Here is a 27,244-nt window from a genome sequence, read left to right on the forward strand (position 1 = left end):
CCATTTGTTCTATGTGCTGTAGTTTCACTATATTTAGGGATAGTTAAGACTTAATCTAGCACCTGATACGGTGTCAAACTGCAGGTGAACTCTCCGCGGAGCTCTCTGTGGAGTGTTTACAAAAGCATTATTTTCATAAACTACCCAATTAGAAGCCTGAAGTATATCTTACAGCATATTGTTGAATGACTTGGAGGAATGTCATGCTAACATATTAAACACTATAATATATATATAAACGAATACTTTTTATTTCCTTCTTCTTCTTCTTATAATAAGACAGGGCTTGGGCATCATTAATGGTTCAGTGTATAGAGTTTAGTGACATCTAGTGGTGAAGTTGCATGTTGCAGCTGAATACCCCTCACCTCACCCTTCCAAACATGACAGAGAACCTGTTGTCGAGAACGTTCAGTTTTCATAAAAACTCAAAAGGTGTTTAGTTTGTCCAGTCTAGGCTACTCTAAAAAAAAACATGGCGGCCTCCGCAGAGAGGACCTGCCCCCAATGTGAAGTATTTTAATATGAACGGCCAATTCTAGGGTTAAGAAAACAACAATTTGTACAATTTAGATGAAACACACCAGTGAAAACATCGTTAGGGTTATTTTATATTAATTGTCTGCCAATAGAACCCTTTCACCTAAATCGTACACACTGGACCTTTAAATGGGATTTATTTCAGGAAAGAAAAAGTTAAAATCCAGTCTAAGTCTATTCTTAGTATATTCCCTTCAAATCTATTTAGATTTATTTCCCCCATCTCCGCAGTCTTTCGCAGCGTTCAGCATAAAACAAACAGATTGATTTCCTTCTGCCGGCTGACCCTGCGAGGCTCTGATAGCACCGCAGCGGCTACATTCATGTCCAATTATTAGCCATAAATCTACAAAGAGCGGCAGGACCTCTGACAGGTGGCTCCCTCATTGCGTGCTGATTGCTTGAGTGGATCTATTAATCTTTTTCTCCGTATTCCCCACCGGTCAAGAAGCCTTATTAGTGGAGGGCTGGATCCGGACACAATGGGGAAACCAATTCCCTCCTTTCTGAGCTCTCTGTAATTCCCTCTGTGTTGTTGCTCTCTATCATTTGTTCCCTGCCTGCATCAAATCAGAAAGGATTTTTTTTTTCCTTTTTTTTTTTTTTTAAAGCTCGAGTACATCAGATTTTGCAAAGTTGACACGGAGAGCAGGAATAAGTTCACGGCGATTATAACAATGGTTTGAAAAATGATTTCGTATTTCAAAACGTGAAAAAAGGGGGGGATTTGTCATATCCAAGCGACTGTATGCTTTCATTGCTTTCATTGAAACCGGGCACGGCACCCATAAGCCCGCGCCTGAGCGGCCCCGTGATTACACGCCGGTGAAAACGGCGGCGTACTGTACATCAAGCTGTAGCCATTTAGTCTCCGTAACTCCATGATATAGCTTGCATATAAAACTCGAAAATAAATTCCCCTTCAGCATTTTGACAGCAGCTATTCAGATACTTAGCCCTCATACTCACTGCAGCCATATTCCTCTGCCAGAATCAATTGTGCTGGCAACCACTGCCAAGCCTGAATTTTATCTCCCAGCTGGAAGAAAAAAAAAGAAAACGGGGAGGAAGGGAATAGAGCACGGAGCTCGGCTGTTTATCAGTCGCACGACTAATTCTCTATCCCATCTCTCTCCAACCCCCCTTCTGAAAGTGAACTTGGTGTTAATCTACGAGACCTTGAGCGCCTCCTGCACACAATCGGCGGCAACATGCCCCATTCCCCCCTTCTTTCTTATGGGTCAATCTCTGACCTTTTAACTAAAAAAAGCTTTCACCATTTCCCCCCTTTGTTCTCACAAGTCCTTTGCTTGTGCCCCCGATGAAATCCATGGGAGATATACCACATCCAAGCGCTGATTGAATATCAGTGGCGAAGAAGGGATTTTTTTTTTCTTTTGTAACGGCTTGGAAAATTACAAGGACTTAAGTGTCAGACACATGTGCCTGCCAAATGTAATCAGTGGGTAATAAATGTTTGCCCTTTACACCATAAAAAGCAATGGCAGTGCTGAATTAATGCTCGGCTCTGGGCAGCAGATCACGATGCTGTTGTGGCTGTGAATAAAAAATATTCCCCAACGAAAGGAAACCCCCCTCCCTAAAAAAAAAAAACCCAGCTGTTGTCTTCATGCGTGTTTGTTGAACTCTTTCCCACACGACATCAACTTCTTATCTTAACAGCCTCTAACATTTTGTGGTTTTTCTCTCCCTGCAGCTCTTGAACTATTGGGAAGGTTGCTTGAGTGCTGAAAGGTAAGAAATCACCATTATTCCAGATGCTATAATTATGGTACAATCAACATTATAGATGTGTGACGGCATCAGATGTTGGATTTTCCGTTTCCGCTCGGTCCCAGGACCGTGGTACTGCTGGCTGCAGCAGGAATGGAGCCTCAGAGGGTTGAGCGAGACGGTCTCCCGCTGTTTAATCAGCACGGTCTCTGGGACTTGGGGGTGGGTGTGCCTGCACAGCCAATAAGAACTCGTGTTCAACACCCCGTCCGACAAAGACAAATGGCGTGCCACAACATCTCGGCCTCACCCATCATCTCCTTCACCCCGTGCGATTGTGCATTGTGGGGAAGACCAGAGCGGTGCCACTAATCTAAAGTGGGCATGTGGGTCATCTGATAACCGCATGAGTATATGTGGGGGGGTTTTCAATGTGTTTGTGTGTACGAACCGCAGCTGCTTGGGTTTGTGGTGTACGCATGGTTGTGTGTTTGATGAGCACGTACGCATCATCGTGACACGGCGCAATAGCTGCGTTTTGGAAAGTCTAGAGCTTAAGGAACACAATTTGCTCTATTTCACCCAAACGACCCGAGTCAATCACAGGCGACGGGGGTTGCATTTCTTATTGCGACTTGAAAGGATTTGGGATCCGGAAATTCAATTAAAAGAGTATTTTCTTGTCTCGGTCCATCTCTGAAACAAGGGGAACTGTTCTTCATCCCTGGAAGAGGCGGGATTAACTCAGCGCTTCCACTGAATACATTATGGGCAACATCTGGCATTACCTTGTCTTTTGAGGCCGTTGCTACATCGTGTCTAAGCATTTCTGAATCGGTCCAGATTCACGACGTCATACGGGCACAGATTCGATCCACAAGTTTTTTTTTCCACACAGAGAGACTGACAGAATATGTGCATGAATGAAACCATCATCATAACAAAGACAATTAAACTAACTGATGCTGAAAGCAGCATGAAATATATTTAAATATATAAAGCTGGATTTGTAGACAGTTTTATATCCCGTGCATGGATCTGTTTTATGTGACTGAGGAAAAGCTATTTTTAAACAGTCAGTCTTGCGAATAGCCAACTTCCCCAGTTCTACCAGAAGAAACTGAACTCTCCATTACAAGCATAAACATAATGAAGGTGTTTTAAACCCGTCAGTTTACAATTTGGATTGTTTTTGCAACTTTACTTCCCTGGTTATCAGCTGATCACACAAAATGTTCCACGTCATCGATAAGATAAACGTAATCTCTCCTCGTTAAATGCTGGAATTCATGAGACATAGTGTTATTGCAGCATCAGGTAAATAGTACTTGTAAAGTTCGGGTCGTAAAGTAAATGATTACCTCGTCCTACTTATTTATTCTCATGAGAGAAGCCTGTTGAAGTTGTTCTTCGCAAAACAACACGTTCACTGCACGTTGCAACTCATTTTCCTTGATAATGGCAAAAACGAAAGAAACACAAGTACGGCAGTGCCATAACTTTTCGAGGTTTACATTGTCGTGTTGAAATCTGAATCCCAGATTCAAAGAACATAATCAAAATAGGGTGGTCTTTGCTATTTAGATTCATCTTAAAATTTATATTCAGATTTGTTTCCCCCTTATCCTGAAACATTTTCATGTCCAACTAACTAATGCTCCATCAGGAATAATATGTGCAGCCATTCTCCCACTGCCTCCTGCTTCAATGGATCATAGTAAGGGAACAGTTTGTAGCAGTGGGGGCATAATTAGTGATAGGCCCTGGACATGTCATACTTTGTTAGTCAGCCTGCATTTAATTCCTTTGTCTCCTGCTCTGCTCCGAGCATTTATTCAGGCTGTGTGTATGTAATTGTGTATCTTTACTCAGGCGTCACTGTGCGTGCGCATACTTAATGTATCTGCTAACATTTTTATTTCACTCTGTGCAATGCCATTATGGTAATGCGGGCGATGCCGTATATATATGTGTTTTTCCTTTCATGCTCACGTTTGTCGTTAAGATTTCGAAGCATGTGGCCCCCTTTGATTTTCCTGCACAAACCAAAGAAAAACAAATCATTTCGGCTTTATTTTGCAAAAAAGCGAGAGTAGCTTCGATGTTCCCGCTGGCTTGCGAGGGCTCATTTTAACTACAATTAGCAGAAACGTCTTTAGGTTCCTCATATTCCTTTTTTCAGCAGTTCCCTGTAGCAACAACACACACAAAAAAAAGAAAAAGATTTTGTATGATGCCAAACCACACACTGGTGATTACTGTTAAGGTACACTTTTTGGCAGGATGTGTGTGTGTCTGTGGGTAAAGTGTGTGTGTGTGTGAGGGGTTTCTCAACCTAAGGCCGTTCGATGTGAGGGTGGATGAAAGCAGCTTTGAGGATATACAGTAGACGACTGGGAGGAAAAAAAAGCTCTTCCTCCGCCACCTTGCTCCGCTGTTCTCCAATTTCCCCCTCCCTCCTTCATCTCCCTCCTTTTCTGCCCCGTCTCTCATTCGGCCGCCACTCTGCCCCTCGCTATCTCCCGTCGCCTGCCTCTCCCCCAATTTTCTCCAACGTCTGCTGAATACGTCCAGCCATGCGCTCATCTGCTCTGCTCTTCTCTTTGTGTGTCCCCTCTTTTATTCCCCCATTCACTCCTGACCGCTCTCTTTTCCCGATGTGAGGCTGGCACTAGTGAAGGTCACTGCCCACAGCACGATGACAAAACCCAGAAACGTTCCTAGAAATCAGCTATGCAGGCCTGGATAAAAAAAAAAAAATCCACTCTCCGATCATTTGTATTCCTCATAGAACATTTGACTCAACTATACAGTTCTAGTTGTTCCGCAGAGTTGGCAACTTACTTCAACAACTTATTCCAAGATGCAAATTTGTAAATGTGGAGCACAAGGGTTCAGGTGCGTGCCCATGAGCCATTTTAGGTAATACTCCTTCAGCCACAGCACATGGCACCTCTGCAGATAGCGACCCTCGTGCTTCTGTTCTTTCATCACGCTATATTAGCCGCACTGAGAAAAACACGACTGCAGTGGGTTTGGAAGTGAACCTCAAACTTCAATTCAAGTCGGAGGATATCCAGATTTACACGACACTGCCTTATTGGATTCATCTTCAGTTTAGGGCCATTTAAAGAGGAAAAAAGGGGGGAAAAGACATACGATTTTGAGAATAAGGTTGTAATATCCTGTATTTTTCTAATTCATTTACAACTTTATTCTCTTAATCTTCTCAATTAAGACTTTATTCCCCCAATGTGGCTAATCCTCCATCGTACAAACCCGATCTGACGCTTCTATTCAAGATAAAGTGACTTGGGAAAAGCAGGAAAGGAAAAATAATAAAGTTTGCTTAAATCCAAACCTATGCTAATGATAATGCTCTAAATAAAAAGCTCGACATGGGTTATCTTGCACATCTCACACGTCCACAGGTGTGTAAACTATGATACGATCCTAGCTCCATCATGGTATTTGTTATCACGCAGCATAAACACAACACTTTATGTAATAAAGATTACCTCACAATTGTGTTGTTCATCCTGAAACTATACCCTTTCCATTGCCAATCATTAGATCATCATTATAGTGGCTTATATTCAGACTTCAGACACGCGTCAGAGTCCACTGGTTGCACGGGGCTTTTTCTTGTCGTTGACTATCTCAAGCACGACTCATTTTCTATGTGTTTGGGGTAAATGAGGACGGCTTTCAGCCTAACAAACATGGCTGACTTGAGATGAAGCTGCGAGCTGCTCAGCTCTGCTCACTTCAGCACAACAACGTGTTTGTGGCAAGAAGGAATCCGACAGTTACAAGGACGTTTTAAATTTAACATTAAGTGAAGCAAACGAAAGACAAAATGCGCCTTTTCATGAGGTTAGTGGAGTCTGAAAACTCTTTTCATGTCAGCTCCACAAATTTGTGAGTAAATTACAGATAATGTTTTTCATGTTTGCCTCTTTTGTGTTCGCTTTTTTTGAAGGTATTTTTAGACGGTGTGATTTAATTTAGTTTTGGCATTTGGGCTAAGATTTTAAGCCTGAAGAGTAAAACATACAGTATGCGTTTGTGCAACTGACTTATATTCGACGAGCATGACACTTCTGCAACTCCAATACTTGCAAATACTCACTGGGCCATCACAATCAATCAATAAATCCATATTCTTGAGATATCGCTCCTTTTAAGGTCCATACCATAAATGTACTGTGTCTTATTCTGCATTCGTGGTAAAGCTCTCGTCTCTCCCATGTGCCCATTCTCATCCATCTATCATCCCCCGATTGTAATTCACTGTCTACTATTTGAAGAGCTTGTTTAGTATTGATTATATTTACAAGGCTTCTATATTTTATTATGTGCAAAGCAGAGCAGTTGTTGCAAAGTGCATGCATGAATCAATGCTTCCCTGGAGCCCGCGCCGGCGACCGCGCGCAGCTCAATACCCTCCAATTTATGTTTTAATTACGATGATCTACTAAGTGTTGGGAGCTGAGCCCGGGTCTCGCGATCAGCATCAACAAGCTCGGCGGCCGTACGTCGCATTGTACATTGGATTTTTACAGTCTACATGGGCAGACAGCGGGTTTTCAATGCATTCGACCAAACTCCCCCGAGCCTCAAAGACGTGGACGGAGGAGAACGCAGCTGCAAAGATGCGTCTCCTTTTCGGTGCCATGGTTAAAGTGGACGAAATAGTGGAAGAACAATGGGAAATTGGTTAAAAAAAAATATTTTTGGCCCCGTATCGACGTTTGGAAAGCGACACAGAAGATAGTGGTTTTATTGCACGGTTTGCTATCAATAGCGGTTTTAGACGGAGCATAAAAGCAACACCCCAGCTCTGAAAGCTTTGTTTGGCAACGTGGCAACCGGTCTGGATTTTAGACCCCACGTTTGTCACATACTGTTTTTGTTTGGAGGGAGAGCCGTATATCACTTGATCACTCGCGATTAGAAATGATTGCTCAACTCAGTATGCCATATAAGTGGCTACTGGCAAGCCTGAAATAATAAATACATTCTAATCGACTCTTGTAATTAGGACAGGTCGATAACAGGTTGTCTCGTTCTCGACTTACAAACACACACACACACACACACGACACACACACACACACACACAGAGCAACAACGTTTTACTGTATCACTCTGAAACAGTGAAGGAGTAGAACCCTATAAGAACCCACCAGGGCTCTTCTATTTGTTTCTATTCTTCATAATTTGTTGTTGTTTTTTTCTTGCGCCATCTGCAGATGCTCGACGAGTACTACCTATTAAGATACAGTAGAGAAGCGGGCCCCGCTGTGTGTTGCTGTCAAGCCTCTTGAGTTGATGGCTGTGTCTTCGCACACTGCGGGGAAGAATCCCTTTCTGTCAAACAACAGCTGGTGAAGACAACATGATGCGGAGGCCACGGACGAGTGAGCCATCAAACCTCCGTTCTCTGACAGTATTTTGGCAAGCCGCGTTTCACAAGAGCCTGTCTCATCCTGCTCCGCTTTTATGGCGCATGAATCAATGATAATTGCGCTGTGTTCTCACTTGAATGGCACAAGTATGCCCCATGTGGCATCAGTCAAAAAAAAAAGAAAATGGGAGTTTGGTGGATGGATCAAGGAAATACCCAGAAATTAGCATGAATGAAATGAATCACAGTTCCTCCAGGGATTATGATTCATTAGCTGGAAAATGTGCAGTGCAGAAGGCATGAGTAGCAACGGTGCCAATACAACCGATAAAATATAACCTATGAGCAGCTATGACAAGCAAGCATGATGCAGGTTGTAGCTGAGGCTGATCCACAGGGTTAGGGTTCGGTGAGTGGAAAATTCCCTTTAGAGAAGTATTTTTTTTTTGGTATTATTTATCAGTGTATTTCACTCAGGGTTTAGAGCATGTTCCATGCACAGTGTAGATTTGATCAGACATGCTACTCACAAGCTTTCAAGCAAACACACTGATCAAATCAAAGCCCGACAACCTTATCCCCACCTCCATCACGGCCTAATTCCATTTCAAACCAAGCTCCCATTCTCCTTCCCCTTATCCCTTCTGAAAGGCCCAGTGATTAGAAGAAGACTTAAAGTTGACTATAGCCCCCCCATTCAACCCAACCATGCCCCCGCACTACCCCATTCCCGACGGGACCTTCTCGAATCCCCAAAGCCTCCGGCCAGTTTATCAGCATCAGGGGATCAGGCAATCTACGCCCCCCCCCCCCTTCATACGGGGAGCCCAATGTGTTCCGCGGTCTTTGGTGTAATCTCTTTGGCTGTCGACAGATCCAGTGAGGGGTCAGCTGTGATAACAGGATCACTCAGGTGGAGACAGGAGATGGGGCCACTAGAGAAAAGGGACAGAAACTAAAGGGGGAGGGATGCAGGCGAAGTGCAAGGCGGGTCCTGCTGGCAATCGAGATGAGGGAGGGAGATTTCTGAGATCGCATGGAGTGACTTGCCCACACAGGATCACGCTCGGATGCCAAAGCACACCCGCCTACTTATTTCAAGACGGAATCATTAGTCAATCAGCGACAATGATAACAATCAATTAACTGTCCGAGTCATTTGCAAAATTGCTTTGGATTTGAATTTCCATACATTGTGAGCAGTGCTAAATATAATGCACAAAAAAAAAAAAAAAAGCCTCTGCTGAAAGAAAGGCAATTACGCCTCGACTATTATGGGGGAAATAGTCGAAAATCCAATATTTGGTTACAAACTGTGTTGGCCGGGTGCCTGACGGAGCAGCGTGGCACCCTGACAAGGCTATTTTGGACTGTCTTGGCCAGTTTACCTCTTCGTGCATCCACCCGCACTCTGACTTGGTTTCAACCGAGAGAGACAGAGAGAGAGAGAGAGAGACAGAGAGAGGAGAGAGATAGAGAGAGAGAGAGAGGAGAGATAGAGAGAGAGAGAGAGAGAGAGAGAGAGGAGAGAGATAGAGAGAGAGGAGAGAGATAGAGAGAAAATAAAAGAGCAGCTAAAAAGACTGGAAAAATTTTAGAAAGGTTAAAGGTCAAACGTAAAGAGCTACAGTTACCATACTCCCCCCCCCCCTCCGTCACACAGCATGTGCGCCAAGTTTCACAAACACATCTCAAATGTATACGGACACTAACATCCAGACTCTTCCTCCTCTCTCGCTCTCTTTTTTCTGACACTCGCTCTCTCTCTGTCACACACACGCTGTGAAGCAGCATGGTAAGCAGTGACACAAAGCTAATGCCTTGTCACACAGGCTGTCAGCAGATTAGCCAGTGGATTACACCCCAGCCATTAGATGTGCACAGAGCGAAAGGCCACAAACATGGCAGAGAGAGAGAGAGAGAGAGAGAGAGAGAGAGAGAGAGAGAGAGAGAGAGAGGGAGAGAAGGGAAGGGAAGGAGAGAGGGAGACGGCGCACGAGTGGCAGTGATAGGGCATATTCCGGCATAACGCTTACAGGGACGACTAATGGGGGATAAGTTAACGGAGAGGAGAGGGGTGAGGACAGAAGACAAATGCAAGCTGGTTAAGTGGTGCAAAGAAAGACAGAAGTCAGAGTGGCAGAAGAGGAGAGAGGAGATGTTGAAGGGGAAGTGGAAGAATAAGAGCAGGAGGATTGGGTCAAGGGAATTTGCTGTTGAAGCGGTGGTTACGGGATAATCAGACGGACAGGGCGGAGGATGTAATAACAACAGTAAAAAGAGAGGGAGAGGATTCAGGGAGGGAGCAGCACAGAGGAGGAGAAGTTTTACAGTGCACAGGTAGGAAAAAGAAAGGAGTGGAGGTGATGAGAGACATGACGAGGGGGAGAAAGAGGGAAGAGGAGGAGGCTTGAAAGACAGAACGAGAGGGGAAGAGGGGGCCGGGGGGGGGATGGAAATTAAAGAACCATGGATGGAGATTAGAGGGGAGAGATGGGATGTGAGGCATCAGAGGAAAGGGTGGAGAGGACACTGCTGTACATTTAACACAACACAGTAAACACGCCAACTAAATATATACGGTGAGAAGGGGAAGATGGACTTTGCTGTGGTATTGACAAGCGTTACACAATTGACACGCTAAAGCCTCAGTGAAGAAAGATCACAGATACTCACTCGACTTTTGCCACAATCTGTTAAATCCAGAGACAATCGTCTTGATAGGACTTTTTGGACATGTGTCAAATGTACGCCTCTGTCATGTTTCAGTCACCTGACATTAAAGCTTTCAAAGCTGTGGTTGTGAATGTGCGAGCTGGTATTATAGAGTTAAGAGAAACTGCTTGAGTTGGTTTGATATGTTTAAATGCTTTTGATTTGAAATCACAGAATTGCATATGTTCAAATCCCGGTTCTTTTTTAACTTCCACCATCAAAATCAATTACCTTCCTTTATTCTGAGGTAACTGACAAACTCTATGTATTGATAAAGATCACGTGATGTCTTTATAATGTTTGATGAGCTTTAAACCTCAACTATCGGTTAGAATTTGATCTTTTTAAATTTTTTACAATACAGAATACAATGGAAACATTACTGTTGCTGCTACGATTACTGATTGACATGATACAAATATTAATAACACAAGTAATGGCTATTCAATAGGACAGCGAAACACGTTTTGGATCTTAATGACACACACGAGTCCACAAAGACACTCATGCACTGTAACTGTCAAATGCCGACACGCAGCTTCCCAGCTTTCTCGACGTTCCTAACAGCAGATGGCACTATTGATGGCGGCAGTCAGAAACTTTTCAAGCACTTGTCAAGTCACTTTTACCACGACGCTCTCGTATCACCATCAGGCGAGCTGGTAATGACGCTCTGGGCTTCTCTTTTATTTTTTCCTCCTCCTCCTTCTTCTTCTTCTTTTTTCAAATCACTCTCTGATTCCAAGTGGGGAGATGTCAGGCCTTTTCAGTTGGCGTTTCATTTCACGATAATCGACTTCACTGCCCCGGCCGTCACCGCCGGCTTCAGCCCCCACAACAAAACCACTTTGCAGACATAATGACACATGATTGTCTGCTGGATTTTCCTGCTCGGGGGCTCATTTGGAGCTGGTATTTATGTAAGAATGGAAGGGAAGATGTCAAGTTAACAGGGGCTAATGGGAAATTCTGATGGGCATTGTGTTGAGAAAAAGCCATGAGAGACGTATCATACGGTGTTCAAGCAGACAGCATATGGTTACTGTGTGAATTGCATGTATAGTTGGCGCTATGGGTACACAGCGTCTATTCACAGATTATTCTTGGTGACTGAGGTCGAAAGGGGTGTGCGTTTGCATGCATAGCAAGGTGTGTGTGTGTGTGTGTGTGTGTGTGTGTGCTTGCATGAGCGCATGTGTGTGCATGTTAGACATCAAGGCTGATGTCACTCAGGACGCTTTAGCTGGGTGAGTGATTTGAATGTGATGCGGAATGAGCCGAGTCTCGGAAGCGCCAGGGGGAGATGGCAAGAGACTAAATGTGTGAATCCCCGCAGGGTATTTAGACTATTCATTATGATAAGCCCCTGCATGCACACGGCCTCCACATAAACATACGGAACTACACACACACACACACACACACACTGAAGTCATGTTCTCACATGTGGAGGAAGGGGAAGGTCAAGGTGTAGGTAGAGAAAAAGAGATGCTCCGAGACATGTGATTCATGGCACAGTGATAGGCTCGGAGTTCACAACCTGTAAAAGCTAATTCCACGCCAGCCTATCCGTGGCCAGCTCACGTGGGAGCCATTCCACTTTTTAAACCCCCTCTCATTTAAAGCGGGCCCAGATGCAAGTCAAGGGGCTGCTTTGGATTAGCCAGAGAGAAAAAACTCATTTCCTTTGCCATTTTACGAGCATTTAATTTGAAACAATTAAGATATTACGGTGCTGCGGATTCACTACACAGAGTGACAGCTGGGAGCAATCCCATAAACCCCTGAGCCAGTGAACGAGGCACCTTGCTACTCTCTTTTGCTCCACTCGCCTCCACCTCCTCCTCCACCTCCTCTCCATTATTTTCAATGGAGCATTTAGCTTTGGGCTGCGTCGAGGCGAATGTGCCACCTTTGCCTGAGCTGAGATCTCGTCGCCGCCGCCGCTGCCGCCAATTGCTTTAGCAGCTCTTAAATGCACCAGTTGGCTGATTACGGTATAGAAAAACATTCCCAGAGACTAAAGGGAGGAAGCGAGCATAGAGGATGTTTACCTTCTGGTTGGCTTTTTTCCATGATTTTTAGGATGTATAGCTTAAGTTGCATGACTCATCTGCGGAGGCATAAATGAGGAAGATGCCAACAAACGGGGGCAGCACTGGGTTAGCTGAGGTGGAGATAGTAGCACTCTACATTGTGGTCAATAGTGTGGAACGGGGCTTTTCATAGACTGGTGCCTCGTGTCATGCAGTCTGTGGGCTTTGATGACACACTTATTGATGGCCCCTCCGTGCCCTATCTGTCCTACACTCAAAGAACTTTGTCACTACCTGACTTTGAATTTAAGCAAGCTTTGTCAGCACTCGCCCATCAATTCACCTACGTTCCACATGGCATAGAAGGGCATCGGAGGTGTGAAATTGATGAAGGTGCGCTTGTGAAAATGTCAGTGGGGGGGGGGACCACTGGCCAGACACTGAAAGAGAGAGGGAATATTTTGGGGTGGCTGACAGATAGGAGTGGCGAACGCTCCTTTTCATGAACACTGAACTGTAAAATGGAGGCCCCAGCGCAAACAATAGGCGCGATCAATCGGCTGTGGTGAGAGGCTTCTGGCAAATGCCCCGTGGCAACCCACACCTGCTGGAAGAGCGAGGGACAGAGACGGGGAGAAAGAGAGACACAAACAGAGATGAGGTATGTGTCACTTGTCATTTGGGGGAGGAACGTCAGAGAGGTAGAGAGCAGGGGGATGTGGGGAGTCGGGGAAGAGAACGGGCAAATAAATAAGCGACGGGGAAAGGTGATGGCGGGAGAGAGTTAAAGGCTTTTAGAGGAGGGAAGATTTTGGATAAACCAAAGAGAAAGGAGAGTGAATAGAAAGCACAAATGTTTTAAAACTACAAAAATTTAAACAAAAACGAAAATTCAAAACAGAAGTATCCCAACAGTGCCACATTATCACATCTGCATTTTTCTTTGACGTATCAACTCCTTTTCTACTCTGTCCTTTTTATGGAGGGTTCGACAAGTTAAAGTCCACTACTGCAAAACATTTACAGAGATTAACTTCTGGATAAATATTGCTTAACTTGATCCAAACACACGACAACCAACGTCTAATTCTATTAGTCAGTCTGTTTGTCTATTGCTTCACCTTGTTTATTCATCATTTAGATACTAAACTTAGCAAATAAGAGTCAATTTAAATCAAACAAACAAAGAGCCTAAGACAAATGTAGTTTTTGTCAGATGTCTGGTGCTGTCCAAGGGTCAAAAAGGCCAAATATTTAATTTATAATCGTATAAAACAGTTAAATCAACTAAAAGTTCCAGTGCAAACTTAGAATGTATTGTATTAAGACATAGACAACAATGCAAGTTTTGCATTTAGATAGAAGCAAACACAGCACGACTCAAACGCAGAGAGGCTGATGCATTTTCCAGTATCCATGGTGATGCTACTTGTGGAGGAGAGTAGTGAGGGTTTCTCACCGTTCACATGCTTATGGTAAACCTCCTCTTTACTGTGAACACCCTCCTTCATATGACGCGCTAGTAGTGTTGGATAAGTTTAAGAGGAGGCTCTCGCGATGCCTTAACACATTGATCGGCTTTTTCCACATCTCAACTTATTGATCACGGCACAAACAAAGCAATATCATCTCACATGCTTAAACTTCCACAGACAGCACACCAGGGTTCAGACACTAGATCTCCCCCGTGTCAGTGGACAGATGTCCCGAGCTCGGTTCCACAGAGCGACTCCACCAGCCACGGGTTGACTCAGTCCCTCGCCACCTCCGTCTCTCTCCCTCCGTCTCCGTGCGATGGCTGCTGCACACCGCGGCTGCTCACAACAGCCCAGTTGATCTCTTAATGGGCCTAATTGCTTCTCGGCTCATTGCACCGCATGCCAACACTAAACTAAATCAAACCGGAGGTCCCATCCGCAAGCCTCATTGCGAAAAACCCATTCTGCTTTACATCATAATAAGGTGATATTGACTCCTTGTGACTCGGCAGTGTCAGGACAGATGAGCGCGCCCGCACCTCCCGTCGTTGGCGCGCCGCCGTGACAGACAGATGTTCGGGTCACGTTCGGGTTCAAGTTGCTCCACGTCAGAGTGCACTGGGAATAAACGCTGCCTCCCGACACTTCGGCCTGAATTAATGTCAGCTCCTTTGGCCTCACCGCCCCAACCACTGTGGCCTTTACTTTCCACGGTGGTGGCATGTTGGGAACGCCAGTCGAAAAGCAACGTGAGAAGCTGATCAAAGCCAACCCAACGTTTAGCATAAGCCTGGAGTCAGCTCCATTAAAGTGAGGCAATGTTTCACTTCATGAAACATGGAGTCGGCCCTCACCGGAATTTAGGACCACGTGCATCCTGCTCCGTAGATCTTGTGACTTTCTCCAGGATTGGCGACCCTGATTCCACACCGCAGTGAATTTCAAGGCCCCCGAAAAACTATTTTCTCCGGGGTCCTACATCAACACAGCATCTTCTGCCAGCGCTGGAACGTTGTTGGTTTATATATTACATAAAATGTCGATGTCATGTATTTCTCCCGCACCAGAGCTCCATTTGAATCAAGATGTGCTGACAGCTGTGGGCTGCCTGCACTGTCAATCAAAGTTGATCAAACCACACCGACACGGTTCTTGATGAAGCGGATGAGCTGAATGATGCGTTTCAATAAATAATAACTACGGATGTTTTTCCCCACATTTCAAATTTGATTGTTGCCTACAAAACCATCCAAGGCCCGGATCAGTCTCTACAGGAATAATGAGGGAACATAAAGAGGGCTCATTTAATAATGTGGCTGCGTACTGTTTTGCTGTGGGCGACATGTATAGACGATGGAAAGTATGGGTGTGGTGGATGCGATTTCCACATCAACAACGTCCCATTCACTGCATCTTAAATTCCTTCTACTTTAATTTCTCTCTTTTATATCATAAGCAATATATTATTTTACAGACTTTGTTGTTGGCAGATATATTATACGCCTGCCTCCGTAGCCTACATACAATAGTGGGAAGACATATACTTAAGACACTACAATTACAGATCAATATAACCATTTGATAAAACAATCCCACATAAAAGTAGAAAGTATTCTGTATATATCTACATCAATCCTGCTGATCTGTTCAGTGTTTATCCAACCTTTGCCTTCATGGACATATGTCTTGAAGTTGATTATAATGGAAGTAGCCACAGGGCCATCTTTTAAAATGGAGAACTGAATGTGAGGCATAAACCGTGTCCACACAGTTCCAACAAACATAGAAGTGGCATTATGGCAAATGTAGAATAGTAAAAGGCACAAATTTAGTGAAAGGAGGGTTCTGTTAATTGTCCAAATATCTATAGATACCTGTTCTTCTATCTTCACCTATTTTTTAATTTGTATGGCCTCCTCTTTCATTTTATGCAGTTTATTCTATTTTGGATACCATCCATGCGTGTGAGGCACAAATATTTGTATCTTAATGGACCTATGATCTGCCTAATTACTTTTTATTGCAGGATTTTATAAACCCTTCATGAATAAGATAAGCCTGCATATTACATATATATCGCACTTTCTTGTTTGTTTATTAGCTGCATACTTATCAAATGATCTCATATTTGTAATTAAATCTGGGGGTTGGGCTCATTGACAGCTTAATCCAGGGTGCGGGTCACCATGGAAGAAGAGATATTGTTGAAAGGGGGTAAAATCTATGAGTGAGGTAGTAAACACCCTCTCCCAGAGAATACTACCAACATCCCTATGGACATAATATGGCTGCCGTTGTTTCCAAGTTACAATATGGAGATTAAAATCTGAATTTATAGATGTTATCACTGACTGTGAAAGGCCTCACATGCAGCTCAACCGGGAAATTTACCACTTCTTCGCCATCATGTGCATAATTACGGCAATCAATCTCTCGCTCAAACTTTACAGTCGTTTCAACCACGCCATAAAATCTTATGTTTTGTCTGCGATGAAGTCTGCGACTATTAAGTCTTCCAATTTTAACGAAATGTTAATTGCTCATGAAAGCGTGAGTGCGTGCTCAGCCATTCATCATGTCTGACAGATTCTAAGGAGGAGAGAAGTATTAGATGTCTCGGCCAAGGCCTAGACTTCGGTGTTGGTTTACAGTTTTTTTTTTTTTGTGCCTGGGAGATGTGTGTAATATCACCTTGGCATTTGTGTCGTTCTTAGCCTAACCACCCGCCTCCCCTCCTCTCGCTCTCTTGACTGCTTGGGCAGCGGCCACAAACAAGTCAATCTCCATCCGTCTCAAAACATTGGATTAGATTTATCCGCTTAAAATAGATTGTTATCCAAAAGAGCGCGAGTCTCGCTTGATGGGGAAATTAATTTTACGATGACTGGTTTACTTGATCGGGGTTGTGGGGGGCGGCGGCGGCGGGGGGGGTGCTGTACATGTATCAACTCAGTCTGGGGCGCGAGGGGCTGAAAACAGCGGTCCTTGTTTTGGATTCAGACGGGTTGCTTCTCTCCTCCTCGGTATTATGCACGCTGTTGTCGTTGGATCGCAGAAGACGAGAGTAATGACTTGACTGACAGTCATTTGTAAAGCGCCAGCGAGTTGTCAGGGGTGAAACGGCCTGCACCTCGGGCTGCGGGGAGATTGACAGTGAACGATATTGTATTTTCACATCTGTCTTTCTAATATAAATGTGGCAAGTTTGAGGATTTCACTGCTGGTTGATTTAGCAGCACCTGCAATTACTGGTGGTAACAGGAAATGCCGTTTTAATACCACTGGTCCCAGAACTCTGGGGGCAGGGGAAGAAACTATTGTTTAAAAAAAAAAAAAAAAAGAAGTCGGACAATAACTGGCTTTTATTTTCCCCATCAGTGTGTGAGCAACTGTGATCTGATTTCAGGCTGCAAACAGCAGGGCACAGAGAGAGAGGCGGTTCGCTCACTGAGAAGTTGGAGGTGTGCAGCATGTCGCCTGTAGTTCTTCATCTAACAGCTCACTGTGGCGGCTCCTTCTTGTTCCATTACTCCCTGCAATATTTCAAATTGACCCGGTGTCAGAAGATGCCGAGAATACCCCTCGCCTTGTTTTTGTGAGACCTATTTTTTGATGAACGGCGCCGGTATGTGCTGGGCTCACTGGCAAATACGTTTCCTGTGACTACTTCAAAATAAAACGCTTGCGATTGGACGGCTTTTAATGTGAAGCTGCAGCAGAAGGAAATGGAAAAACAGGCACTGACCACAAACTGCAAAATTATAAACATTACAATACAATCATCAGTGAGCGACAGGAAGTACAGAACAACTTGTACTGAATTGAAACGCTCGCTCTCTTGCAAACTGTCTGTCAGACTCAGATCTCACGTGTTAAACCAATAAAGCAGTTTGTGTTACAAAGGAACTGACCTCAGCCGACCAAACAACACAATCCAGTCTGAGCCTATAGTCCTGTGTTAATTCACCTGACAAGCTTTACTTAGAAACTCTCTTTGCAAAAACCAAAGCAAATATCTTGAATGATTGTATACCTTTGTTGCCTCTGTCTGGTTCTGAATCAGACTGTTTAAAGCTGATACACAGAGAGGACTGGCTTTAAGAATTATGCGTTATCCCCACTGAGATAAACAACTACCAAATCTTAACTGATCTGTTTTATATAGTAACTTACAGAGTACACGACGTAACCAATACAATTCCAGCAAAGACTAAATACATATTTTACGTAAGAACAATCCAATGTCGTGATCATTGTGACACAGAGGAGCTGTCAAGGACTGAGCTTTAAGTATTATATAAAATATCTATAGTGAAATACAGTGGTCCTTTCAGCTAATGACCATGCTAATATCCTGACATATAATGTCTACAATGACAGATAGGAATGAATTCCGTCGGTTCTAGATTGGATCAACTGTATTTCCCTGTCAGTCCCTTGCTCCAAACCACCAATCAGAGTGTTGCTCCGGGTGATTCGATGATTTGCAAGTGAAAACAACTGTAATTCTGTTATTGAATTGGTTCTTGTTGTTGTTTTTGTAAGCTATGACTTTTGCATAAGGTTCATTTTGAGGGTGGAGCTGGGGCATTAGGGCGCCCAACATAAATCAGAGCTTATGACTCTGATCAACACTTTAGTTTAGCGTGTTCATTCTAGTCCAAGTAAAGCTCATGGGAATGTAATTCATGGGTAGGTACTGTAGGTATTTGGAAATTAACTATAGAGCATTGTACAAATTGACATTTTAAAACCTCTTTGACCTAATGATGGTGATAGATGAAACATCAGGTTATCATAAAAAATATTTCAATTCATCCTGACGGTGGACATAAGTAGCTAGAATAAATTGAGTGGCAAATTCATCCAAAAACGGTTATTATGTTTCATTAAAAGACATTTGTTACATTCGGTAGTGCTTAGAAACGTCAGCGATCATGAAAGGATTCATCCTGCGGGGACCATGAATGTCTGTACAAAACAATCAATCCAGCAGTTGCCGATATATTTCAGTCCAGTTCTGATGCTTTGCATGATCACAAACCAGCACGATATGTAAATATCCAAGCTCACAGGGATATTTAGTGAAACCCATTATTGAATACGGCATTCAAATTACTCTCCGTAGCCTGTGAGGCAACCCACTGCCATTGTTCAGTATTAAAAAGACAATAAATAAATAAATAAAACAAGAGAATTTCACAGAATTTTCTAAATAAATGAGAATATCCAATGCTAATTGGGTTTGTAAAGTCAGATTAGTCCCCACAGATTCCCTGTGTGGGCAGGTAGAGACAGAGAAACACATACATCAGAGGATTTGCCTACATTATTCATCCAAAGCAAATGCATATTGATATCGTATAACCTTTAGCATCCTTAGCCCCATTTGCATTGTATTTACATAGTAAATGTCAGCCGGTGCTACACTTTGCATGACCCCACGTGTGTACGAATGTAAACACGCCCGTGGCAGCGCACACAAAACACTGTGTTGACTCACAAAAGCGGAGCGAATTGTCATTATCCAACAACAAAGAACACATTTGCCAAGTGAGACTTTTTAAATGCCCCCCCTACTGTCATAATAGGCAAACTTGCAGCATGTGGTGCTGCTGGATCTCACACCCAGCAGCACTCAGGTTTTTTCTCAGACAGTGGGTTTATAGACTACTGCGTCCTGCTGAGGGCCAAAGTTCAGCTGTGATAGGCCAGAGAGGCGTGCTCTCCATGAATCTCACCCTCGCCCCCCCATTCATAAGGAAGTGCTGCTGTACTATTGCCGTAGCAGGTGCCAGGAATATGAAAGCGCAGCGGGGTGGATGACGAGTACCAGGCAATTATATTCAGAGTTCCTGAATGAAGGATTTGACATTAAAAACCTCTTATATTTGTGCATTTAAGACGGATGTCAGCCGGGCTTCAAATACAGGGTTGAAGTCATTTTTCTTAACGAGGAGTGAGATTCATCAAACTAAATAGTTGCGTGATGTGGCGAGAACGACAAATGTTCCTTCACAACCAAAACAGCATTCAACTGTCAGTCTCTACCCCTGACGGATACGGATATTTTACAAATGGTTGCCTTGGTGAAAGTCAAATATACAGACGTTTGTTATCTACACCGCTTTGTGCCTCTTGACACAACCATCACTCCCACAACACTTTCTCGTCGCCCGCAGGCAAGGGCAATAGTTCACATAACAGTAATTTCATCAAGTTGCTCCATTGCTCATTGTCACAAAACCCAACACTTTTCTTTTGCCCTATTAATCTGCATGCGGAGGCCGTATCAAATTCTGCCCCTCGGAAAATGGAACCGGGTGTAATTTGCAGGTATAAATCACAATCACAGATACTCAGTCAGATCCATGACGTGTGTGAGCGCAGGTGAGAAAACAGATCTGCTGACTGCGGGAGTCTGTCCCGCTGTCTCTCACAGTACTTTTGTTGGATGCTCGGTGCTCGTGTCTGCGGGGCTAGGCTGTTCATCAGGAGGGTTTGGGTTGCTGCCATGGAAGCAACTTTTCTCAAAACACAATTGGTCATAGTCATCTGTCTCCCCGGGCCACTGCTGTTATTTTTTCTGTAGTCCTTCATCAGACGGCCGTGCACTTGCCTGCGTTATCAGGAGCAACATTATCCCTTCGTACGTTGTTGCGTAACATCGTCTGCATGGTGGTACGGACGCGAATGAATCACGTCTTGGAATCATTACACAAAGTGTGAGATCATTACACATGGACTATGGAGGTTACTGCTCAACTTGGCTCCTGTAGCAGGCTGACCTTGGACATAAAGCAGTATGGCAGCTTCTCTACATACACAGCAATGCGTTAGAGAAGGAAAACAAACAAATGGCAGATGCTGTGCCGTCCCCATAGACACGCAGGCGCACACATTCAAGCCCAGTCTGACAACAAAATCAATATAATCTCCTGTCGGGGATTTATAGTGTGTCTGTGGCTCCTGGTGATGAGTTTATGGTGACCTTATTGTACATGATGGCATTTTTATGGAGTTCGCGCTGATGTTACCGTAACCGTGATGCATGTATGCATGTCAGCAGGCCTCAGCACTCATCTGCATGGGGATCGGTGGAGGAGAGTAACTTGGCATTTTTACTCGAGTACTGTCCACTGGTGGGACTTGAACTTGAATTCAGCTTTAATTTGATGACTCTACTTATTTTACACAACATTTCATTAAGTGTTTTAAAGCAAATATTTAACAGCCATAGTTACTATATTACTAGCTAGTAGTTAGTAGTAAAACTAAGTGAATGCATTCATTATGTACGATTATGAAATACTCAAGTATTTTCATTTTGTGGTTGTATATACATATGCTTTTATTGTTTTAAACTACAGCATTTTAAACAATTTCCTTGGTCAGATTGAGAAGTTATACAAAACAAATGATCACTTTACAGAATACAATGTGATGCATTGCTATAGATCACTTGAAAATATAGAAAGTATTTAAGATTCACTCTGTTATTCTATTGTTTTTATTCTAGACTCACTCAAAATACAGAAAGTGGTTAATATTAGCTTTACTTGGACCAACTGCAACATTAAATAAAGCCTAAATATTATAGCATAGATTCTAATAATGACATAAGTGAATACATGCCATACATCTGCGTATTTGTTTTGATATTAAGATAATTTTGTGTTCATGAAACCAATTGAGGTTGTCTGATAATAGCCCATTACACAGTGTGTGTCTGCAGCTGTAGCATAACTAACATACACAAACACTTGTGTGCACTCATATTCTCATGATCCACCATCTGAGAGTAATTACCGAGGCTGTGCACACGCACGTACACGCACGTCTCTTTTTAACACATGTTTCTCCAAAATAGTCATGTCCAAGTGCACATTCCTGTAGTGGACTTGGTGGTGGGGTGGTGTTGATACAAGAGAGTGGGACCTCGCTGAGTGACGTCAACACCCCCACTCCTCCCTCCTTCTCTCTCTCTTTCCATTTCTCTCTTTCTCTCTCTCTCTCTCTCTCTCCCACTGTCATTCTACAGTCTTTTTCTCCACCAGGGGTTTTAGTGCGCGCTATGGTCGCAGAGAGAGAGAGGAGAGAGCGAGAGAGACAGACACATGGAGTGAGAGAAGGAGAGAGAGCACAGAGAGAGAGAGAGAGAGAGAGAGAGAGAGAGAGAGAGAGGGGCTGTGCGCTCCAGCCACACCGCACTCTCCCAAACACCACCGCCGTCTCGCCACGTTCATTCCAATGAAGATCTAACGAGCTGCGCGCAGACAGACTCCAACCGGAGAATACATTATACGCGCTCTCCACGCGTGTGTTTGCCTTCTGCCATGGTCCCGATCCCCGTGAACGCATTGGCGACGGACAACTCGCGGAAAGAGACGAAATAAACGCGTACACTTGGAAGGAGGGGGGAAAGGAGAAGGAGAAGAAGACGGATTTCTTTCCTCCGCGTTGTTTTTTATTTCGGACTCGATCGTCATTACTGGATGTAAAAAAAAAACAACATAAAAAACAAGCAAACTCCCGACTTCTCCTCGGAAAGAAGAAAAAAAGGAGACGCTCAGTTTCAAACTGGCCGCAACATGGTGATAAGGTAAGAGTGTGTGACGAGCCTGTGTGAGTTTGGAGGTGGTGACAGCGAGGGACCGGAGCCGCTGCCGCAGTGATTTCAGGTGTGCGTAAAAAGCCCCCCGTGAAGTTGCCTCAAACACAGCGTAGGCCCGGCTACACACATCTGGACTGGGGTTATTCTCGGTACCCACATCGATGATAAGCTGACCTGGGACCAGGTAGTTTGTATACGTGTGTCAGGAACTGTTAAATGGCACAATTTGGGATTATGGAAGCGCGCAACCGTGAATACGCACAGCGGCGCGTTCGGAGCCACGTTACAGTGGAAGAAACGGTGTTTGCACCTTCACCAACTGTCTTTATTTCGATTTAAATCTATTTAGGGTGTTAACAGTACATGAACTACATGTGTGGATGTGCAGGTGGTGTGTTTGTGTTTGTCTGGGTGCGTGCTTGGCGCAACGGTTTGGAGAGGCGACCAGTGCCAAGAGCTGTTTAATTGTCAATACATTATCACCACACATAATTGTATGGCTATAATTATACATAAACACACTCCAGTTCACTATAGCCTGTCAAAAACAAATATTATTCATGCCGTTTAAGCTGTGGCACTGTCATGTAAACACAGTTCTTTCAGGCGACACCATCCTTTTTTATCGTTTGAGTTGTGGAAGCCTTTAAATCCAACGAGTCGATTGAGAGGGAATTTTTTTCAAAGTGCATACTTGCAACTCTCCAGAGCTCCCTCGTCTCATCCCGTCTTATTTTTAGCAACACGATTTTATTTGCGCGGGGTTTTAAGTTGCCTTTTTTTTTTTTAAAGTGCTCACATATTTAAGCATCAAAAATATCAAGTGAGGCAAAGGAGAGAGAGAGACTCTGTCAGTCACGCATATGCCAATCAGCTGAGAGTGAACCTTTATTTCCAGTGGAGCGGCGCACACATGCACCACCTGTGCTCAGTGTGCCAGTTGTGCCACTAGGGGACTCGTTCTCTCCAGCCAGTGAGGGGAATGCAGTAGAAAGAGGGGCCACAAGCCATGTAGAAGGAATATCATCAAATACCTGCTCATGTACTGGAAAAAAACAACTTTCAAATAAGTCTATAAAACAATGTGTCCTTCAGCTGGTTGAAAATGAAGAATTTGTAAACTGTATTTTATGTGAGGAGGCTTCATGGAGGATAGGACACCTTCAATGTAAGCACTTTTGGATGTGTCGCCTTTTGAAAAAAGTATTTTTCTCACTGTGCATTGTAATATGTTGCTGTCTGAGAGAAATGAAAAGGCACTGGTTGAGTATCCCTAGTGGAGTAGTCTGGAGAGGTGTTTGAAATGGAGGCGCGAGTGTGTGTGTGCGCACGTAAGCATGCACATTAGCGTGCATGTGTGTGTTTGCTCAAGCAATTCCCACTTTATAGCCAGTAAGCACTCCAGGACAGCACAGCCCAGCACCTCCACTGTCTTACATGTTTTACAGTTCCCGGCTCAAACAAATAGCATTTGCCCAATTTTGACACAGCACAATTAACGCTGTCACCACACGTTCGATTTCCAATTTTGCTGTTGCGACAGCAGCGCTCAAAAGAGCAGGCAAAATGGATATGCACCGAGGTGGTGCTCGATTTAAGTGCTGCTATCCAAAGTCGTTGAAGGGGAGCAAAGTGTCTCAGTCATGGAAAATCGGCATCGACACGGCCATCTTCTCTCGAAACCCTCATCCTTCACCTTGTGCGACGATAAATCCTCAAAAATAATAGAAAGTGCTTTTGAGAAAAATCTTAATGCAAATCGTGAAGAGGTAATTGTGTATTAGCGTGCAGGACTCGAAAGGAGAAAGGAGTCAAGCTTTTGTGTGTGTCGGTTACCTGTGGGTGTGTGTGTGTGTGTGTGTGTGTTGGTGTGCAAAGGATACAAACAGAGATGCAAGCCATTAAATTGAAAAATGATATAAGGCCTTGGAAAGTGCCTATAAGGGAGTTAGGCCATTTTTTGCGTGTCTGCCGATCTACCTTTTTCTCAAGCTTTCTGAGCCTGAAGCACATTGTGAAATCATTTCCCTCATTTCTGACAGTGTCTGGAAGCGACAACTGGGTATTTCCGAGACTGAACGTTCGAGAGAAGTCAACAACGTCTTTCAGATGTCCCCCTTTTCTTTTTTTTTCGTTTTCAATGCATATTTACCTGCCTTTGTGTTTCATATTTTTGATCCGGCCACTGCGACACAAGTTGGTCAAATGTCAAGCTCGGAGATATAAGCTCATTGACAGCGGTGCATTTAATGTAAGAGAGGCTTGATGAAGGACTGTGGAGGCTTTGAAGATTTCCTTATCCAAGTCCCTCTTAGGCACAAAGCCAAGCCCTCTTACGAACAAGTGTGCCTGCATCTCACAGTCCCATTGTGGCGGCACAGCCATGTAGCTCTGACTCACGAGTTTATTTTTCAAGAGGAGGGAAAGAAAAAAAAAAGTTTAGCTTTCTATCATTGTGTGCTGATCCCTGTGTGTGAGCACTACTTCAGGAATCCCAAGGCCGGGGACCCTATTACGCGTGCGGAATGAGAAATCAACACTTGCATTACAAAAAATGGATACGTAAACGCAGAGGGCCACAATTATCAGGCGCCGTGGTGTTGGAGCTGGAGGAGATGGAGTGCAAATAGGTCTGTTAGCAATCACCCCCCCCTCACTGCCTGCCCTCTGTAATTCAGTGGGTGTATTCTAGCTTGTTTTGTGCCAGCAATGGCCCATAACTACCCACTGGCTGGCGAGCTGGCAGGGTGGGTGGTTGGCGGATGCAAGAGGAGTTTGACTGGTAGAGGTCATACAGGAGGGAAAGAGGGCAGGAGGGGAGCAAGGTGTGTGTGTGTGTGTGTGTGTTCTGTGTGTTATACATGAACATATGTGCTCGTGTGTATACATATCGTATAACCTGCAGCTCAGCTTCCTCGTGTTTCGACCCGTGTGCGCGCCGGTGCTTCGGGGGCCTCCAGCACAACTACAAACCCACTTCACAGGGGCCAGCTTGATGCATTGTGACAAACGAGAGAGCAGTTTGATTTCGCACAACACTGAGCCGCACCACGGCATAATGAAGTGATCATGACTTTACCCTTGGTTCACTTTGGCCCCGGTCCCGCTGTGTTTTTCCCCTCTATTCAATCGCTTCACTCACTTATTTACTTGGCAAGCATTTCCTCCCGTAACCTCTAGTACTGCATAACTAGCGTCAAGGGTGGGTTGCTTGATAAAAACCACCGCTACGGGGCATTGGTTTTACACATAGGGGAACGCTAGCAGTTTTTATTGATATTCAAGTTGCCACTGGGTTGGAATAATAAGAAGCCTATTTTCACGCCCAGGCAAAATCACCTCTACTGTCCATCACCCTGTCAGGAGAGAAAGCTGAGGCCTAAATATTATCTGGCAGTGGAGGGAGCAAAGGACTGTAGCTGAGCCTCTCGTTTCCCCATTAACTCTTATTCTCTCATTTTTTTTTACTCTTGTTTTCTCTGTCTTTCCTTTCATGTATTCCTTTTCCTATGTCATCATGAAAATATGTCCCGCCTTCCCCCATGCTTTCCTCCTGATTCCACTTCACGTACACCCCTCAGTGTAATTTACTTGTATGTAATGGGAACACACGAAGCATATGTCACTTCCAACATGGTTCCGTATTGGGTACAGTGCAGAACGCGTCGCCTTCAGGCTCTGCCTCCAGGCTTTGTGTACAGGGGGGAGCACCTACGTGTCAGTTAAAGGGAGCACTGCTTTTCCGCCGCAGCTGTCTTTTGCTTGCATATTGGGTTTCAGAAGAAATGATGGATGCCAAACGCCTGTAGCCAGTTGTGAAGACATTGTGGGGGTGCTGGTATGAATTTGGATTGGGGGCACTGGCAGAGGATTGGAATTCTGCCCTTGACCTCCATTTTGGATCATCCAGCGTCTAGCAACTAACAGCCTGGCGCTATTAGGAATTTGGGAGAATTAGGACCAATTAGAAGAAGATGAAAGTCTGCATGTGTAACATAATATTTCTGCTTTGCTACGTTTCAAAATAACGAGGTAGAAAAAGGTGGCCTGGCAATATTTTGGGAAGTAAGTCGTCATTTTTTGTCCCACTGCAACCCAAAACATTATTTATTTTTATGCCCTTCCCATTGTGTCATTTCCTCTTATCTTAATTTTTGGAAAGGCTGAGAGCAGAATCCGCCGAGGTTCATTTGAATAACCAGCGGAATGAGGAAATAAAAGCTGGGGGAAGAAATCGAAGTGGCGGACGGCTCTGTGCATTCATGTCACACAGCGTTATCAAATTATTCCACAATAGCAGCCACACGAGTGATGGAATTTCAATTAAAGTATGACAGTTTTAGAATTTGTTTTCGGCCCGCAAGAGAGTTTGTAGGGGCCTGAGTGTCTTAGGGGTCGGGGGGCGAGGTAGTGGACAGCGGGGAGGGTCTTTTTACAGAAGACTTATTTTCCAGTCTATATTCCCTATTTACCAGCCTCCCTCCTAAACTCACCCCCACTCCATCAAAAGGGAATGATGTAGCTGAAACACTTTTGTTTGGAGGCACTCTGCGGTCAGAGCCTGGAGTCGGGCAAAAATGGGGTGTTATGATAAAGGTCTTTGTGACAAGAAGTCAAAAATGCAGCGTTTGGTTGATAGGCTCTCTCCAAGAACAATTACGCGACCTGCTGTGCCAAATAGAAGGGTGCAGGAGATAAGTGCAAGGGAGGGGTGCTC

General features: G+C 44.2%; 1 protein-coding gene across 43 annotated transcripts in view; it reads left to right on the forward strand.

Moving 5' to 3' along the window:
- Positions 1-27,244, forward strand: part of LOC118102710 (receptor-type tyrosine-protein phosphatase delta) — a 344,139-nt gene that overhangs the window by 195,700 nt on the left and 121,195 nt on the right. For 42 of the 43 annotated variants that reach the window (XM_035149111.2, XM_035149118.2, XM_035149127.2 and 39 more), the window contains exon 9: positions 2,258-2,295. The gene's annotated coding sequence lies outside the window, so the exon portion shown is untranslated. Of the gene's footprint in view, positions 1-2,257; positions 2,296-22,077; positions 22,516-27,244 lie in introns of those variants that run through there. The other variant, XM_035149112.2, reaches the window with a different exon arrangement.

This window comes from Hippoglossus stenolepis, chromosome 23 (genome assembly GCF_022539355.2).
Source record: "Hippoglossus stenolepis isolate QCI-W04-F060 chromosome 23, HSTE1.2, whole genome shotgun sequence".
NCBI lineage: Eukaryota > Metazoa > Chordata > Actinopteri > Pleuronectiformes > Pleuronectidae > Hippoglossus > Hippoglossus stenolepis.